This window comes from Leptonychotes weddellii, chromosome 2, assembly GCF_054177405.1.
Source record: "Leptonychotes weddellii isolate Sample4059 chromosome 2, ASM5417740v2, whole genome shotgun sequence".
NCBI lineage: Eukaryota > Metazoa > Chordata > Mammalia > Carnivora > Phocidae > Leptonychotes > Leptonychotes weddellii.
In genome coordinates, this window is record NC_138370.1 from 166,593,823 (window position 1) to 166,610,777 (window position 16,955).

Sequence of the window (16,955 nt, forward strand, 5' to 3'; positions counted from 1 at the left end):
CCCCCCCCCCCCCTGCTGAGTCATTGCCTTTACAAAATGCTTTGGAAGCTCTGCTCAAGGACTTCTGCTTACAACCCATTGGCCATCCCTATCTGTAGGAAGGGCTGCTACCCAAGATGAAAATCTGGGTTCTAAAACTCAAATGAAAGGGAGACTGGATGTTATTTAGGAAACAAGCAGTGTCTGCCCACACAGTAATCGCTACACATCTCTCAGGTCACAGTTCAGATTTCATTTCCCAAAGGAATTCTTTCTTGATGCCCTTGTTAGATCAGCTCCTCTTTGCCTATGTTCTTTAACATTGTAGAGGAGGTAAAATTTCTCCTTTACCCTTTTAGGGTCTCTGGCTGGACCTGAAAATTAAACTGACATAGCAGATTAAGAGGAGCAAAGCATACAAATTTCACTTATTAATGTTTACATGGGAGCCTTCGCAAGAGAAACAAAGACCAGAGAAGCAGTTAGGGCTGCAAGCCTGTACACTAGGTTGTTAATGTTGTTTAAATCAGTGCAATTGCGAACAATGTATATTGTAAATGCTGAGCAGATTCATTGTTGTGTACACATCTAAGATTAATGTTCTAAAATAACATGTGAAACTTTGAAATTTGCATTTTAGTAAAATATCTCTAGAAGACATCTTCCAGTTGGAAGGAATCTCATGTGCAAAGATTACTGAGAAATTTATCTCTTTTTAAAAAAGATTTATTTATTTATTTTGAAAGAGAGAGCGAGCAGGGGGAGAGGCAGAGGGAGAGAATCTTTGACACAGACTCCCCACTGAGGAGCCTGATATGGGGTTCAATCCCACAACCCATGAGATCATTACCTGAGCCAAAACCAAGAGTTGGAGGCTTAACTGATTGAGCCACTGAGGCGCTCCCCCCACTTTTTAAAAAGATTTTATTTATTTATTCGAGAGAGAGAGAGCACAAGCAGGAGGAGGAAGGGCAGAGGGAAAGGGAGAAGGACAAGCAGACTCCCCACTGAGCAGGGAGGCTGTTGTGGGGCTCAATCCCAGGACCCCGGGATCATGACCTGAGCTGAAGGCAGACACTTAACCAGCTGAGCCTCCCAGGTGCCCCTGACAAATTTATCTTTTGAATGAGTTGATGATAGCTACTACATATTAAGAATCTATTATATTAAAAACAAATAGAGGCTGATCATTAACTTAACATGGATTTTTTAACATTGATCTTATTTCCCATTTCCTTGGATTTTGCTCTTAAATTTCTTATTTCTGCTATCAGAAATTTTAATTTCCAAGAGCTCTTTCTTTTCTCATTGATGCAATATTTACTACTTTTTTCTATAGATATTAATGATGCTTTCTCTGAAGTTTGCTTCTATTCTGAATTGTCTGTTTCCTCTAAGAACTATCTCTTCTTTGTTTGAACCTCTGACTTTGATGTGGGTGGATTTCCTCAAATGCCTGGTGATCTTTGGCTGTCTAATAACATATAAAAGTGAGGCACTGAAAGGCTAAATGGAACCTCTTTGATAATTAGTAGCTGTGACCCAAGGGTGATTAAGTAGATCCAGTCATTTTGTTGGGACATCTCTAAATGTCAAAATCGACAAGCCTTTTCTCTTGGGTTGCTCCTTTTCCTCAAAAGAATCCTTCAATTGCCTGTCTGTCCTTCAATAGCCTGACTGCTAGTTTTTTTTGGACCATGCCAGATGGAATCTGTCTTGACTTATATAATTCAGTCTATAGATTTTCACTTCATTTCCCTATTTTCAATTACATGCATCCCCCTGCTGGATCTGGGGCCCCCAAATCTGGAGTACATCTGATTCAATCCCTTTAGAGAGAGAATCTAGGTTTCTATGAAGTTGGGGAAGAGGCATTTATGTGGGGGAGCATGAATATAATGTGTAAAGATTTATTGAGATACCGTTTCATGTTTCTGTGTGTATTTTCTTCATTGCTGTGTAATTTGATCTCATGATCACATCTCTATCAATTAAAGATTAAGAGGATGGCTCTCAATAGAACCATATCACAGACTGAATAATTTACTACTCCTCAGACCACTAGAATGGAATTTTGCTATATGTGTTCATTCATTTATTCAGCAAATATTTATTGAATGCCTAGTTTGTGTGAGGCACTGTTCTAGGTGCTGGGGAATACAGCAGTGAATACAACAGGCAAGAGTGTCCTGAGTTACATGAACCTGAGGATCTATCTATTTATTTCATTCATTCTCTTAATAAATATTTTCAGAGCTTACAATATGGCAGGTAATGAGGTAGGCTCTGGGGATACAAGATAAATAAAAGACACAACCTGCCTTCATTCAGCACATCATGCAGGAAGGAAGACCACTAAACAAGGTGATGCCAAGGGTATGTGATGAGTGAGGGCTGTGATAGGGAAAATACAAGAGCACAGAGTAGGAGGCTCTCACCTGATTTGTGGGGCAGGACAGTTCTCCCAGAGAAATTAACATGAAAGCTGAGACATATACAATGAGTAGGACTGATGGAAGTGAAGAGAGAGGAGGTGGGTGAAGGGCTTGTGAATAGGCAAAAGTGTGTGGCTGGTCTTTCAAGGAATTGAGAGGTCAATGTGGCTGCAGTGTAGACAGTGAAGGAAAATGGAGCTGTACAGGTAAGCGGGGTCCGGCGGTTGAAGACTTGTACACTGGGGAGAACTGATGGTAGCTTGTACTGCATGGTGGCTGGAGCAAAGGAGAGAAATGGAGAATTATCATGCACTTAAGGTAGAATCAGGATGATGTGGTGATGGACTGGATTTGAAGTCTGAGGGACAGTGAAGATTTAAAGGTGACTCAGATTTCTAGCTTAAGCAGCAAGGTGGATGTCCTGCTTTCAGCTGAGATTGAGGACCCAGGAGGAGAAACAGTCCTGGGGGGGCGGGGTTAAGCAAAGAGGCAGTAAGAAAAACAGTTCCATTTTCCTCAAGTTGGAGACATCCAAGTGGAAATATACAATAAGCAGCTGGATGCATGGGTCTGGAGCTCAGGTGAGTCATCCTGGCTAATGATACCAATTTTGCAAGCATCGGCATATAGCAGAAAACAGGGGAGAGGATAAAAATGCCCAAGTGGAGTATTTGTACTTAGGTAATATAGGGCCATATACATAATCTTGAGAAAGTCCAATATTTATGAAACTGGTAAAGAAAAAGACAGAGAGGGCGCCTGGGTGGCTCAGTTGGTTAAGCGACTGCCTTCGGCTCAGGTCATGATCCTCAAGTCCCGGGATCGAGTCCCGCATCGGGCTCCCTGCTCGACGGGGAGTCTGCTTCTCCCTCTGACCCTCCTCCCTCTCATGCTCTCTGTCTCTCATTCTCTCTGTCTCAAATAAATAAATAAAATCTTTAAAAAAAAAAAAAAAGAAAAAGACAGAGAAAGAGTGGCCCCAGAGGTAGCAGATAAAGATACTGATTAGAGGACAAGACTGGTCAAAAAGCTCAAATACTGCAGAAAGGTGAGTCAGCAGGAATAAGGACTGGGAAGAGTCCAGCAGATTATGTAATGTGGAAGTTACAGTTTACCTTGGCAAGAGCAGTTGCAAAGGTCTATTCCATCCTCAGCAGATTCTGTACAAATGTAGGTTAGCTCATGTCACTCCTGAGTTCAAAACTCACCAAGGTCTTCCCAATCACTCACTTTCAGACTTAGAATATCCGACAAGTGATCTGGTCTCTCCACCTCCAACCAATTGTCTCCTGGGCCTCGTCTCTTATGACTCTCTCTATTGCTATCACACTTAACCTCCTCGCTGTTTCTTGAAAAAGCCAGGGAGGCCCTGTGGCCTTTGCAATTGCTGTTTGATCTGTCAGAGATGATGCTCCCAGGTTTCTGCCAAACTCACCCCTTTGCTTCCTTAAGGTCTTTGCTCAAATATTACTTTTCAGTGAGGCCTTACCTGACACTCTATTTAAATCACTTATTCCACTCAAGCACTATTCCTTTTTCCTATTTTATTTTTCTTCATGGCGTTTATCACCACTGAACATACTATATGTTTAATGAAACATTTATTTATTATTTATTTACTTTATTGTCTCTCACCTCTACCTTCCCTCAGATGTAAGCTGCACAAGGAAAGAAGTTTGGTTCACTCATGTGTCCCAGGAAACTAGAATAATGCACAGGACATACTAGTCAATAAATATTTAATGAATAGATTAATGAGCTAAGTAATGTGCCAAAAAAAGTAGATATGAAGAATAAGTTTGGCTGCAAAGAAGTAGAGAAAGATACTGCTGTCCTTAGAGGGAAATGTGGGGTCTAGGGAAGATGGTATGTTTTTGTTTGTTTGGTGGACACTGATATTTTCCCTTTTCTTCTTCATGCTTTATTTTGAAAAAAATTATCAGTTCCCAGAAAGTTGGAAAAGAAGTCTAGGAGATTCCTCCATTTACCTTTCCCCTTTCCCCAGTGGTGACTTCTATATCTGCACAATCATAGTACAATATCAAACCCAGGAAAATGACATTGGTATAATATGTGTGTGTATATACAGTTGTAAGTCATTTTATCACATAAGCAGATCTACATCTGCATCTATGTAACTCCAGGACAATATCCAAACCAGGAAACTGACATTACTATAATTTGTGCATATAGTTCTGTGTTACTTTATGGTATCAGACTATTACAAAGATCCCCTTCATGCTCCCCTCTGCCCCATCCCTAACCCTTGGGAACCACTAATTTGTTCTCCATTTGTATAATTTTATCATTTCTAGAGTGTTATGTAAGTGGAATCATATAGTATGTGACCTTTTGAGATTGGTTTTTCCCACTCAGCATATGCTCTCAAGATCCATCCAAACTGTTATGCATACCAATAGTTCATTCCTTTTTCTTGCTGAGTAGGATTCCATGCTATGGATGCTCCACAGGTTTTTTTTTAGCCATTCACCTGTTGAAGGATATTTTGGTTGTTTCCAGTTTTTGACTATTCCAAATAAAGCTGCTATGAACATTGTGTACAGGTTTTTGTGTGGATATAATTATTATTTCTCTGGAATAAATGTCCAAGAGTATGACTACTGGGTTGTATGATAGATGCATATTTAGTTTTTAGAGAAACCATCAAACTCTTTTCCAGAGGGGCTGCAGCATTTTACATTTCTCATGGTTTTTTTTGTGTTTTTTTTTTAAGATTTTATTTAATTATTTGACAGAGAGAGAGAGAGAACAGCAGAGGCAGAGGGAGAAGCAGACTCTCGCTGAGCAGGGAGCCTGACGTAGGACTCAATCCCAGGACCCCGGAATCATGACCTGAGCTGAAGGCAGACACTTAACCGACTGAGCCACGTTTTTTTTTTTTTTTTTTAAGGTGGGTGATGTCAAGCATGTTCATGTGTTTTAGGGGAGGACCTGGTCACCAGGAAGGGGGAAGATGCAAGGGGGCAGGGAGCAGAGTCCTAAGGAAGCAAAAGGGGCAGCCCTAGCGTGGAAGAAAGGGACATCCCTTGACTGAAGGGCACACGCTAGTAACTGGAGGAGGAAGAAAAGAGTGAGGTCAGACACAGGTGGCTTTATAGGTTTGGTGGCAGGAACTTAATGGCTTAATGGCTTCTCTTCTCACTAGTAAATAGAGAATGAAGGCCATGCTGAGAGCCAAGTGCTCTGAGATCAAAGGGTTTTGAGGTCAAACACAGTTGGGAGATGCTTCTTCTTAATGCTGCATCCCAGATATGAGCTCCTTACAAGTTTAGAAAAAATCCTAGGGTGAAAAAGAAAACTGGACACACTCTGTGGCTAGAACAAATGAATTTATGTGGTGAAGGATGTTTTGCTCTCTACATATATTTCTAAGTCCTCCTAAGTCCTCCCCTCACCCGTCCAGAGAACAGTGTTCTTTGCACACCCCTTTGGGAGGCTCTGGAATAGAAGAGAACTGCCATGGGACATGCATGGGCTTTCACCCTCACCACCCAAGGCGGAAGTCCAGTTATGTGTGGGATCAGATATCTAGTAAAATCTCCTAATATTTAAAAAGTATCCCAATAGGGGCGCCTGAGTGGCTCAGTTGGTTAAGCATCTGACTCTTGATCTCAGCTCAGGTCTTAACTGGGGCATGACTTCCAGCCCCAGGGTTGGGCTCAATGTTGGGCGTGGAGCCTGCTTAAGGAAAAAAATAAAAAATAAAATAAAATAAAAAGCAACCCAATATAATTTGGTTTATCATGGGTTATGCCAAACTGATATTTAAAAATGAATTAGGATTCTTATGTGAACACTGGATTTATTATAAAAGTGGTACTGCAGAGCAGTGGAGAAACAACAGTTTTTTACATAAATGAAGAAGCCCTTTGATCTCAATGAATGAAGCGAGGCCAAGTGGGTATGTGTTCGGGAAAAAGGGAATTTTGACCCTTACCACAAAACAAACACAAAAACAATTTTCTAGGAAATGTGAAAAGTCAAACAATAAAATCTGTGTAAGACAACATAGGAGACTGGGGCGCCTGGGTGGCTCAGTCGGTTAAGCGTCTGCCTTCAGCTCAGGTCATAATCCCAAGGGTCCTGGGATCAAGCCCCATGTTGGGCTCTCTACTCAGCTCTCTACTCTACTCAGTGTCTGCTTCTCCTTCTTTCTCTGCCTCTCCCCCTGCTGGTTCTCTCTCTCAAATAAATAAATAAAATCTTAAAAAAAAAAAAAAAAGATAACATAGGAGACTATTCAGATGAACTTGGGGTAGGCAAAGATTTCTTTTTTTTTTTTTTAAAGATTTTATTTATTTATTTGAGAGAGAGAGAATGAGAGACAGAGAGCACGAGAGGGAAGAGGGCAGAGGGAGAAGCAGACCCCTTGCCGAGCAGGGAGCCCGATGCGGAACTCGATCCCGGGACTCCAGGATCATGACCTGAGCCGAAGGCAGTCGCTCAACCAACTGAGCCACCCAGGCGCCCCAGGCAAAGATTTCTTATACAGGGTACAAAAAGCACCAACAATAAAGGAAGCTTGATAAATTTAATTACATTAAAATGAAGAACTTCCGTCCAACAAAAAGACATTAAGTGAAAAGGCAAACCATAGCTTGGGGAAAGATATTTGCGATCCATGTAATCAGCAAAGGATTAGTATGCAGAATAAGTAAATATCACCCATCAATCATTGACAGACGGTGCGATAAAACTGGGCTCTGGAGCCAGGCTGTCTGTAGCTTCCTCACAGTGTGCTTCCCTGTGTCCATTTCCTTATTGTACGGCATGAATAATAGTATCCCCACCTCCTGGGCTTGCTGCGAGAAGTAATTAACGCAGGTACAATACGTTGAGTAGAGTTTTGCACATTAAAAGGGCACGACAAAATTTAGCGATTATTATGGATTCTCTACGTTTTCAAAGAGGTGAAAGCTTGATGCAGAGAATTTGGTATTTAGTGTACTCCCATCATCAGAGTGCCCGTGGTTAATGCGAGGGACGTGGTGTGCATCACATTTCCTATTACACAGCAACCGTGTAATTTCAACCGTGAATTGAAAGTTTGCATTTAAAACAACCTTTCTAGGTGTGCCCACCGGACGGGAAGTGTGACTCCAGCAAAGATGACCCACCCCTTCCATAGTAACCGGCGTAACCAACTACCTGCAGTGATCTTGCCTGTATTCTCCTTCACCCTATAATTTTGACAACTTTATGATACCCTTAAACAAGATCACAGCGTCGATTGCATAATCATGCAATTCACGGCTTCTACTGGTGTTTTATTCGACAGTTTTACAGATACACACAGAATTCCTGGAGAACTTTTTAGGCTTGCCCTTAATCTTGTTAGGAGTTTGCACTTCTATCGGTGTTTATCTGAAAGGAAGTGCTTTTCTCGACTCTGCCATTTCCTTATCGAAGCAGGAGAGCGAGGTTCTTGTCTCACGGAGTCTAAGAATGAATCTCCTGGACAAAGGAGAGCTAGTAAAGCAATAGAGTTTTATTACAGAAAAAGCTCTCAGGAGTGAGAGGGGTCCCGACAGGGTTGACATTCTTTTATTTAGAATTGACCAGGAAACTCATGGCCTTACAGCTCTTAGGACGTCTTTTGTTGAGCAAGGATTTAGGATAACACTTTAACGGTTAACTTCTCCTTTGAGGCCTGGTCATTTTTTATTTTCTGTGGTCACGATGTAATCATTAGAAAAACATTTTAATCCTAGCAGTTGGGACAGAGTAGTCTGGTTTTTCTTACTGATCTTCGTTTTTGTTCTCAGTGTCTGCATACCTGAAATACCCTCAGAACCTAGTTAGGGCCCTATTGTTTCCCTACCTGAAGGCCCATCCTTTCCCTATTCAATAGGGGTGGTCTTTCTGGTGGCAGGGACTCAAGTTCAAGGCACTCCTGCCAGGCAAGCATTTTCCTTGACTGTGATTCACCAGGCAATTTTCTCCAAGTTCTGCCGTCGGTCCGCGGGATTTCCGGGGCATCGCTGGTGTAATAGAAACAGCACCTCTCTGGCTGTTCTAATTAATCCCTCCTCACTCCCTGGGAAGTGGCCTGTGTAAGGAGGAAGTGATTGTTAACAAGTAGACCCACATTTATCAAAGTGTGGTTGTGGCCCATGTGGGTAAGTCTCACCTGAGCTGCTTGTTAAAAATGCAGATTTTCTAGATTCACCCTAGACCCTCTGAATCAGAATCTCTGGGATGGTGAGTTGAAAGTTTGCATTTAAAACAACCTTTCTAGGTGAGTCTGAAATTTAAGAACTACAGAAATGTATATTTCTGAGTGCCACAGAATCTGCTTCTAGAGTTAGAAAATCAATGCCCAACAATCCTGGTGGAATACAGTTTGTGAAAAGTGGAGGCCATTTGAATCTACAGATTACATTCAGGGAGGTTGAATATGTGAAGGGGGTGGAAGAGCGTTTGGAGCAGGTGAGCACTCTACATGTTGTAGTCAACAATTTCCTAGAGCTGAGGGAAGGTTCTGTTCTGCCTCTGAGAAGTGAATTACTCAAAAAATAGATTTATTTCATCCTTATCAATTCTACCAATGAATAAACGTATAACTAAGTTTCTGTATCTCGAGCTTTCTGTTTAAGAGATGGATACTCTTGGGCACCTGGGTGGCTCAGTCGGTTAAGTGTCTCCCTTTGGCTCAGGTCATGATCCCAGGGTCCTGGGACTGAGTCATGCATCTGGTTGTCTGTTCGGCAAGGAGTCTTCTTCTCCCTCTGCCCCTCCCCCTGCTCGTGCTCTCTCTCTCTCTTGCGCGCACATGTGCGCACGCAAAAATAAATAAAAATCTTAAAGGAAAAAAAAGAGATGGATACTCTTCTTACATCTAGGAGTGTACTGATCAGTCTATAGATTCGGGTAATTATGCCCTTACCTGTGAACCTTTAGGCTGACGGTTCTTTCTAAGCTTATGAATGAACAAGTCTGCTTTGGTCATTCTTGAGACTGTTCACTGACCACTACCAGAAGACCTCACCTCAAGTACCTAGAATTGCCTTGGGGTCCTGTAAAAAAATGCAGTTTCTGATTCAATGGTTCTGGGGTGAGATCTGAGATTCTGCATTTCTAACAAATTCTCTGGTGATGCTGATGATGCAGGTCTGTGGACCATGTTGAGTAGCAGCCTTGCTTGGTTAAGATGCACCATCTTATTTCTGGCCTTCAGAGAGCTGTTTCTGAGACTGTGGTCCCAGCTCACTGAACTGGATAGCTGGTGGAGGCAGATCAAGACTCATCACAAGCAATGCAGTATTGACTTTGCTCTCAGCAGTTCCTGACATGGATGCCGTGTTGGCTGCTGATGCATCATAAAGATCCTCTCCCTTTCATATCTGCTTCTGGGCTTTTATTTTATTTTTTTTAAAGATTTTATTTATTTATTTGAGAGAGAGAGAATGAGAGAGAACACATGAGAGGGGATAGGGTCAGAGGGAGAAGCAGACTCCCTGCCGAGCAGGGAGCCCGATGCGGGACTCGATCCCGGGACTCCAGGATCATGACCTGAGCCGAAGGCAGTCGCTTAACCAACTGAGCCACCCAGGCGTCCTGATTCTGGGCTTTTAAACCAGCTAGTTCTTTCTCTGGAAAAACAAATTTGGAGTTCTGGCCTGTCTGCCCCCAGCCATGTCCTGAACTGTTGGCAATGATCACTGCTGTTGAACATCTCCCAAGCCTTCAATGGCTCAGTGGTGTCTGGATCCCATGGTGGTTGTTGCTTTTTATTTTCCAGTTTTGCCTCAGCTTTCAGACCCGTTGAGCTTTCTGTTCCTCAGACACATTCTGGTTCCTGGTCCTAATCACCCCTTTTTGGTAGGAGTCTCGCCCGAGACAACTGGCCTTCCTGCACCTCCCCAGTCATCCCACCTGCCTAGCGAGGGGTCCAGTCCTGCTAGTTAGTAAGAGCTGGGTCTCCGGTTATCTACACTCAAACATGTGCCTTTTAAAGAACTTCCTTGCATCCTCCTACATCCATAAACTAAGAGTAAAGAAGACTAATTGTCATCTCTTAATCTCATCTTGGTCAGGTCTGGGATTTTCCTCCAATAATCTCCTGAATTGGGGCACCTGGCTGGCTCAGTCAGTAGAGTGTGTGACTCTTGATCTTGGGGTTGTAAGTTCAAGCCCCATGTTGGGTATAGAGATTACTTAAAAAAAATAAAATCTTTTAAAAATTTTTTTTAGATTTTTTTTTTTTATTTGACAGAGAGAGAGAGAGCACAAACAGGGGGAGCGGCAGAGAGAGAGGGCAGAAGCAGGCTTCCCCCTGAACAGAGAGCCTGAAGCACGCACGACTCGATTTCAGGACCCTGAGATCATGACCCGAGCCACAGGCAGACACTTAACTGACTGAGCCACCCAGGTACCCCTGATAATAACTTTTAAAGGGTAAATTTTATTGACAAAAAATTGATCCAGTAATTTGTCATTGTTGCCCTATCTACTCTTTTATCCTTGGTGAGCTATCAGTTAACCAAATATTTTTATTTTTAGGACTCTGTTCCCTCAGAAGACTAAAGAGGCACACTTTTATGGCTATGACTTTACAGATTACTGGTAAGATGGAAGAGCTCTAAACTTCTAACAGTTTCTGTACTTATGGTCTGACAAGACGCCCCCCACCCCAGAGAAATGACGCCCATTCTACTTAGCCAGCAGGGGTATATGTAAAATATAAAAAGGGCTTTCCTTCTTTGATTGGAACTGGAAATTGAAATGTAGCCTCTTAGAATCAGAACGAATCTGAGTTGGAAGACCCGTCCATCATCCCCGGTCCCCCTCACCACCACACCCCAGGAGGACACAATGTGTTTATTGTCAGTGGATTGCTTCCCCCCGGTGGTGAAAGGTAGTCATACCATCTCAGTTTTTAAAAATAGTTTAACTTCAGAATCACAGTTTATACATTTATACATTTTTGCACACCATGAGTTGGTTTGACTATGATTATTACAACCTCTTTGTGACAATATCACATAATATCAAGGCTAAAACAGCCCAGGATTTTAACAAAGAAACAATATCTACAGGCGGGCGAAGCTCATTACTTCTCTAATTTCTTTTTGACTCACTGTTTCAAACGAAACAACTTATCTCTGATTTATAATACTCCCACTGGTAAGAAATCAAGAAATGCAAGTAATTGTTATAAGTCAACCCTTACCACACTAAGCATTATAAAACAGCATGGCTAAGTTTCTGGAAATGGCAAACTGCCACGTGTGGTTATAGCCCTCTCGGTGACAGAACAAAACAAACCAAAGGGATCTGGACACGGTTTACTACCAGATCCAAGATTTGGTAAAGGTTTCATGCCTAGAAAACAGTCCACCATTTTGAGTCAGATTGCTCTGAAGAACCTCAATGAGGGGCGACTGGGTGGCTCAGTCGGTTAAGTGTCTGCCTTCAGCTCAGGTCATGATCCCAGGGTCCTAGGACCAAGCCCCATATCGGGCTCCCTGCTCAGCGGGAGTCTGCTTCTCCCTCTCCCTCTGTGGCTCCCCCTGCTTGGGCTCTCACTCTCTAGCGTGCTCTCTCTCTCAAATAAATAAATCATATCTTAAAACAACAAAAAAAAGAATGCCGGGGCGTCTGGGTGGCTCAGTCGTTAAGCGTCTGCCTTCGGCTCAGGTCATGATCCCAGGGTCCTGGGATCGAGCCCCGCATCAGGCTCCCTGCTCCGCGGGAAGCTTGCTTCTCCCTCTCCTATTCCCCCTGCTTGTATTCCCTCTCTCGCTGTGTCTCTCTCTGTCAAATAAATAAATAAAATCTTAAAAAAAAAACAAAAAACAAAAAAAAGAATGTCAATGAGCTCAGTCCTGTTTTGAAATCATCCTTTAGTGTCCTGGAGAAGGTAGATACAATTATAAATTTTTCTTTAAAAAACTGCTTTTAAACCATTTTTAAAGGGTGTTTGCTTATAATGTATTACTTTTATCTGATCCCTCAGCAACTCTGCAAGGTAGACAGGGACGGTATTATTATCTTGTCTTTTTTTTTTTTCTGGTTGAGGAAAGAGCACACAGCATAAACAGTCCCAGAAATGGGCCAAGAATCACAGTCGTCCCAGTGTTTGTGAAATGCTTCAGATTCAATATTCAGTTTTTGGTTGTGCATTAGTTGGATGTCCCACCCATAGGCTCTAAGATGTAACTCATCTGAAACTGCTCCTTCTCCTGGATTCCTGGGACAGTTAATGTTATCACCATCAGTAACCCCATCAAATGAGAAATCTGGGAGGCCCCCAGGATCCTTCTCCTTCCTCTGTCCCCACTTGCAACCAACAAGTGTTGTTGGTTTTCCTGACCCTCCTTCACATCCTGTTATTCCCTAGTATTACCCCCCTAGAGCTGCCATAACAAAGTACCACAACCTGGGGGGCTCAAACATCAGAAATCTATTTCTCAAGGTTCTAGAAGTTCTGAGGTCAAGGTGTCATCAGGGTTGGTTTCTTTCTGAGGCCTCTCCCCTGGGCTTGGCTGTCTTCTCCCTCTATCTTCACAAGATGCTAATGTATGTCCTAATCTCTTCTTCTTATAAGGAGATATACCAGGCATATTGGTTAGGGCCCACCCTAATGACCTCATTTTAACTTAATTACTGCTGTAAAGGTCCATCTCAATATACAGTTATATTCTGGGGTCCTGGGGATCAGGATTTCAATATAAGAAATTTGGGGGATCCTGCAATTAGCTCATAACAACTCTTTTTATCTTTCTGAACTGGTTGAAGGCTGCCTCCTTCTGCCCTTCACTTTTTTTTTTTAAGATTTTATTTATTTATCTGACAGAGAGAGACACAGCGAGAGAGGGAACACAAGCAGGGGGAGTGGGAGAGGGAGAAGCAGGCTTCCCCCCCCCCCCCCCCGAGCAGGGAGCCCGATGCAGGGCTCAATCCTAGGACCCTGGGATCATGACCTGAGCCGAAGGCAGACGCTTAATGACTGAGCCACCCAGGCGCCCCTGCCCTTCACTTTGCAACATGTTTCCACCTGGATCTTCTGCTCCAATTTACTGTCTACAGGGATCTTTCTAATATACGAGTCTGATCGTGTCTGATGGTGCCATCTCCCCTGCTTCTAATCCTTTGATCAAGCCCATGTCCCTTCACAGGATGAAGAGCGAGCTCCGGGAACCAGCCCCGTCTTTTGCACCTGCCTCCTTCTCTTCATGCTTCTTGTCCTGCACTTGACCCCCACTGATGCCTTGTGACAGGGCCAACCTGTTTCATGCCTCAATGCCTTATTTTAAATCTACAACCTCATTCCACAACCCTTTTCTTCACCTGCCTACCTTTCCCCCATTCTTCAAAACTGATAGCAAGCAAATGGGAAACTTTTCTAGTTCCTATGGGCCAATCACAGCTCTGGCTCCCAGAATGACCTGTGTGTATGAGTGCATCTTGGGGCTTTAGGAGGGACTAAAGATCAAGAACAAGATCACTTACTGTTGGAACAGTTTGCCAAGGAAATGATGATCTGGCTCTGATATTAGAAACTCAGTGCTTCAACAAGCTGTCCCCGGCACTTTGGAAGATTTCAGCTGCCCCAGACCAGGCAGCCTGTGTGAGCCCCTCGGCAGGGAAGCTTCTTCACAGTCATCCATAGACAAACCATTTTCTTCCCATTTATGGCTGGCTGTCTAGGTATTTTTGTGTTATACACGTTTTAACTTTGGCTTATACCTATGAGGCTGGTAATTTATGGAGATATTCATTTATGTTTCCTCTTACCTACCCTGTCTCTATCCCCATTCCAGCTGATCGTTAGCCCCATGTCTCTTTGCCTCAGGAGATTTGTGGCAATGGGGAAACAGAAGGGCAATCACACTGACTTTCAGTGTTCTGGGTTTTCTAGGTTGTGAATCGCAGCAACACATCTGCTCAAGGGTTCCATCAGAGAGGTGGCCCTGTTTTCACATTTAGCCAACCCCAAGTTCATCATAAAGGTCAACCCTGCCTAACCTTTAAAATAATATCATGTGAGATCTTCCATACCAGTAACTTTATTGGAAATTTTACCCTCACGCCAGCATGTGATTACTGTTAACGAGTTTACTTCCAAATCCTACTACTGCCCGTGGGAAGCTGTATCAGGAACCAACTTTGTCCAGCCCCCAACCTCATGTCATAATCAAATGGGATGGTTTGTGTTTTTCCTTCCTGGTCTGTAAACTACCCAAACAATGTCCTATTCATCTTTGTAGCCTCAGGACCCAGTGCTGGACATGTAGTAATTCTCCCAAAATACCTATTGAAAATAAAGTTAAAATAATCATATCAATGGGAGGACAAGGCAGGGGCACCCCAAGTAAATATTGGAAAATATTTTTAGTGAGAAGCTTTTGTCGTTGGAGGTGGGAGAGTGGAGGTGAAGGTACAGAGGAAACAAGATTAGCCTTAGGTTGATCATTGCTGGGAAAGGGGACTACATTATAGTAGTCTCTCTGCTTTTAAATAGATTCAAAAATTTCCCTAACAAAAAGTAAAAAAAAGCCCCAAAAGTCAATTTGTTTATAAACAGGCATGAGAAAGAAGTGCTAATGTTATAATGAAGATGTTCTGGAAAGCTTATTTTTTGCATTTTGTCACAATGGCCCTTAGTTGAGGAACAATGGCAGTGACTTCGATGTCTGCTGGGGAGAAACCGGGAAGAGGATGTCACGCTGCGGTTAGTCAGCCCTCGAGATGGTGTCACAGGCTCCCTGGGATAAAACCTTCATTTAGCTGCAGAGGGAACAAGTGAGTATTAAAATGATCATTGTTACATGCTATCCTTTGACTCAGATTTCATAAACAGATTCGTCTTTAATGATGGGATGAGTAAGGGATTATGGGATCTGATGGGATTGTCTGAAATGTCAGACCTGGAAATTTCCACTGCAGACGGATGTCATGAGATCGATACTGACATAGCCATTAAAAGTGATAAAGAACAGGGTGCCTGGGTGGCTCAGTTGGTTGAGCGACTGCCTTCGGCTCAGGTCATGATCCTGGAGTCCCGGGATTGAGTCCTGCATCGGGCTCCCTGCTCGGCAGGGAGCCTGCTTCTCCCTCTGACTCTCCCCCCTCTCATGTGCTCTCTCTCTCTCTCATTCTCTCTGTCTCAAGTAAATAAATAAAATCTTAAAAAAAAAAAAGTGATAAAGAACAGAACTATGTGGAAATTAAAAAAATAATAGGCTTGATATTTTTATGTGAAGAAAGGGGAGGGAAAATAAGTACACGCTGTACTTATTTGGGATGAGAGACACAATGATGGCATACAAAAGTTACAGTATTGGGACATTATGCTACAATGTGGATGAACCTTGAAAACAGACTAAATGGAAGAACCCAGTCACAAAAACCCCATATTGTGTAAATCCATTTATAAGAAATGTCTAGAATAAGCAAACCCATAAGACAGAAAGTGCATTAGTGGTTGCCTACACTGGGCGTGGAAGAGAGGGAGAGGAATGCTAGGGTACATGGTCTCCTTTCGGGGCCATGAAAATGTTCTAAAGTTGTGGTGATGTTTGCACAATTCTGTAAACACTCTGAAAACCATTGAGTCATATACTTTATTTATTAATTTTTTTGAGCTGTACACCTTATATGACTGCAGTTCATGGCGTATAAATTAATCCTCAATGAAAATGTTAAAAATGTTGGGGTTTTGGAATAAAAGGTTTCTCTTTTTAAAATTGTCTTATTACAGGGCGCCTGGGTGGCTCAGTTGGTTAAGCGACTGCCTTCGGCTCAGGTCATGATCCTGGAGTCCCGGGATCGAGTCCCGCATCGGGCTCCCTGCTCGGCAGGGAGTCTGCTTCTCCCTCTGACCTTCCTCCCTCTCATGCTCTCTGTCTCTCATTCTCTCTCTCTCAAATAAATAAATAAAATCTTTAAAAAATAAATAAATAAAATAAAATTGTCTTATTACATCATGACATAATTCATTACGTTATCTTTTCCACAAACAATGCACAATTTATGGTCACTCATAGTAAAAATCTGGCAAGGATGCATCCCATTCACCAATGATAATGAATTTTTATTAAAAGAAAATCCCAGAGAAGGTGTTTCTGATAAACTTCAAAATCAAAGTTAAATTCAATCCGTTTTTCAGTGAGTGCTTGACAATTAAGCACCTAATGACAATGACATGGTGTTTGGTTTTCTAGGGGATGCCATCTTCTCTCTTTCCTCTGTTGCTTTGGCAAGGATGAGGTGGGCAAGGACAGTTCTCATACTAGTTAGTCCTTCAGAGTGGGTGAGCAGTGGTCCCTAATCCCAAATGGGACTTGCTGTGCCACAGGTAAAGGAGTGCCCAGAGAAGTATGGACATGTCAAAAGGAGCTACCAGAAGGCACTCTCACTGGTCACATTTGGAACTATTTGAGCATTAAAACAAATAATGAAATAGGAATGGATAATAAGCCATAGAGTGAAATAGGAATCTGTGAGCCCATACTGATAAAAATATATGAATGAATATATAGATTCATTGGAAGTAAACAGTAAAATGCCAACTAA

At 42.6% G+C, this 16,955-nt stretch overlaps 1 long non-coding RNA gene across 1 annotated transcript in view; it reads left to right on the plus strand.

Annotated features, from left to right (window-relative positions):
* Positions 1-16,352, plus strand: part of LOC145720366 (uncharacterized) — an 18,193-nt gene extending 1,841 nt beyond the window's left edge. The window contains exons 3-4 of the long non-coding RNA XR_014143283.1: positions 10,938-11,000; positions 15,045-16,352. This is a non-coding gene — a long non-coding RNA (uncharacterized LOC145720366). The remainder of the gene's footprint in view (positions 1-10,937; positions 11,001-15,044) is intronic.
* The last annotated feature ends 603 nt before the right edge of the window (positions 16,353-16,955 follow it).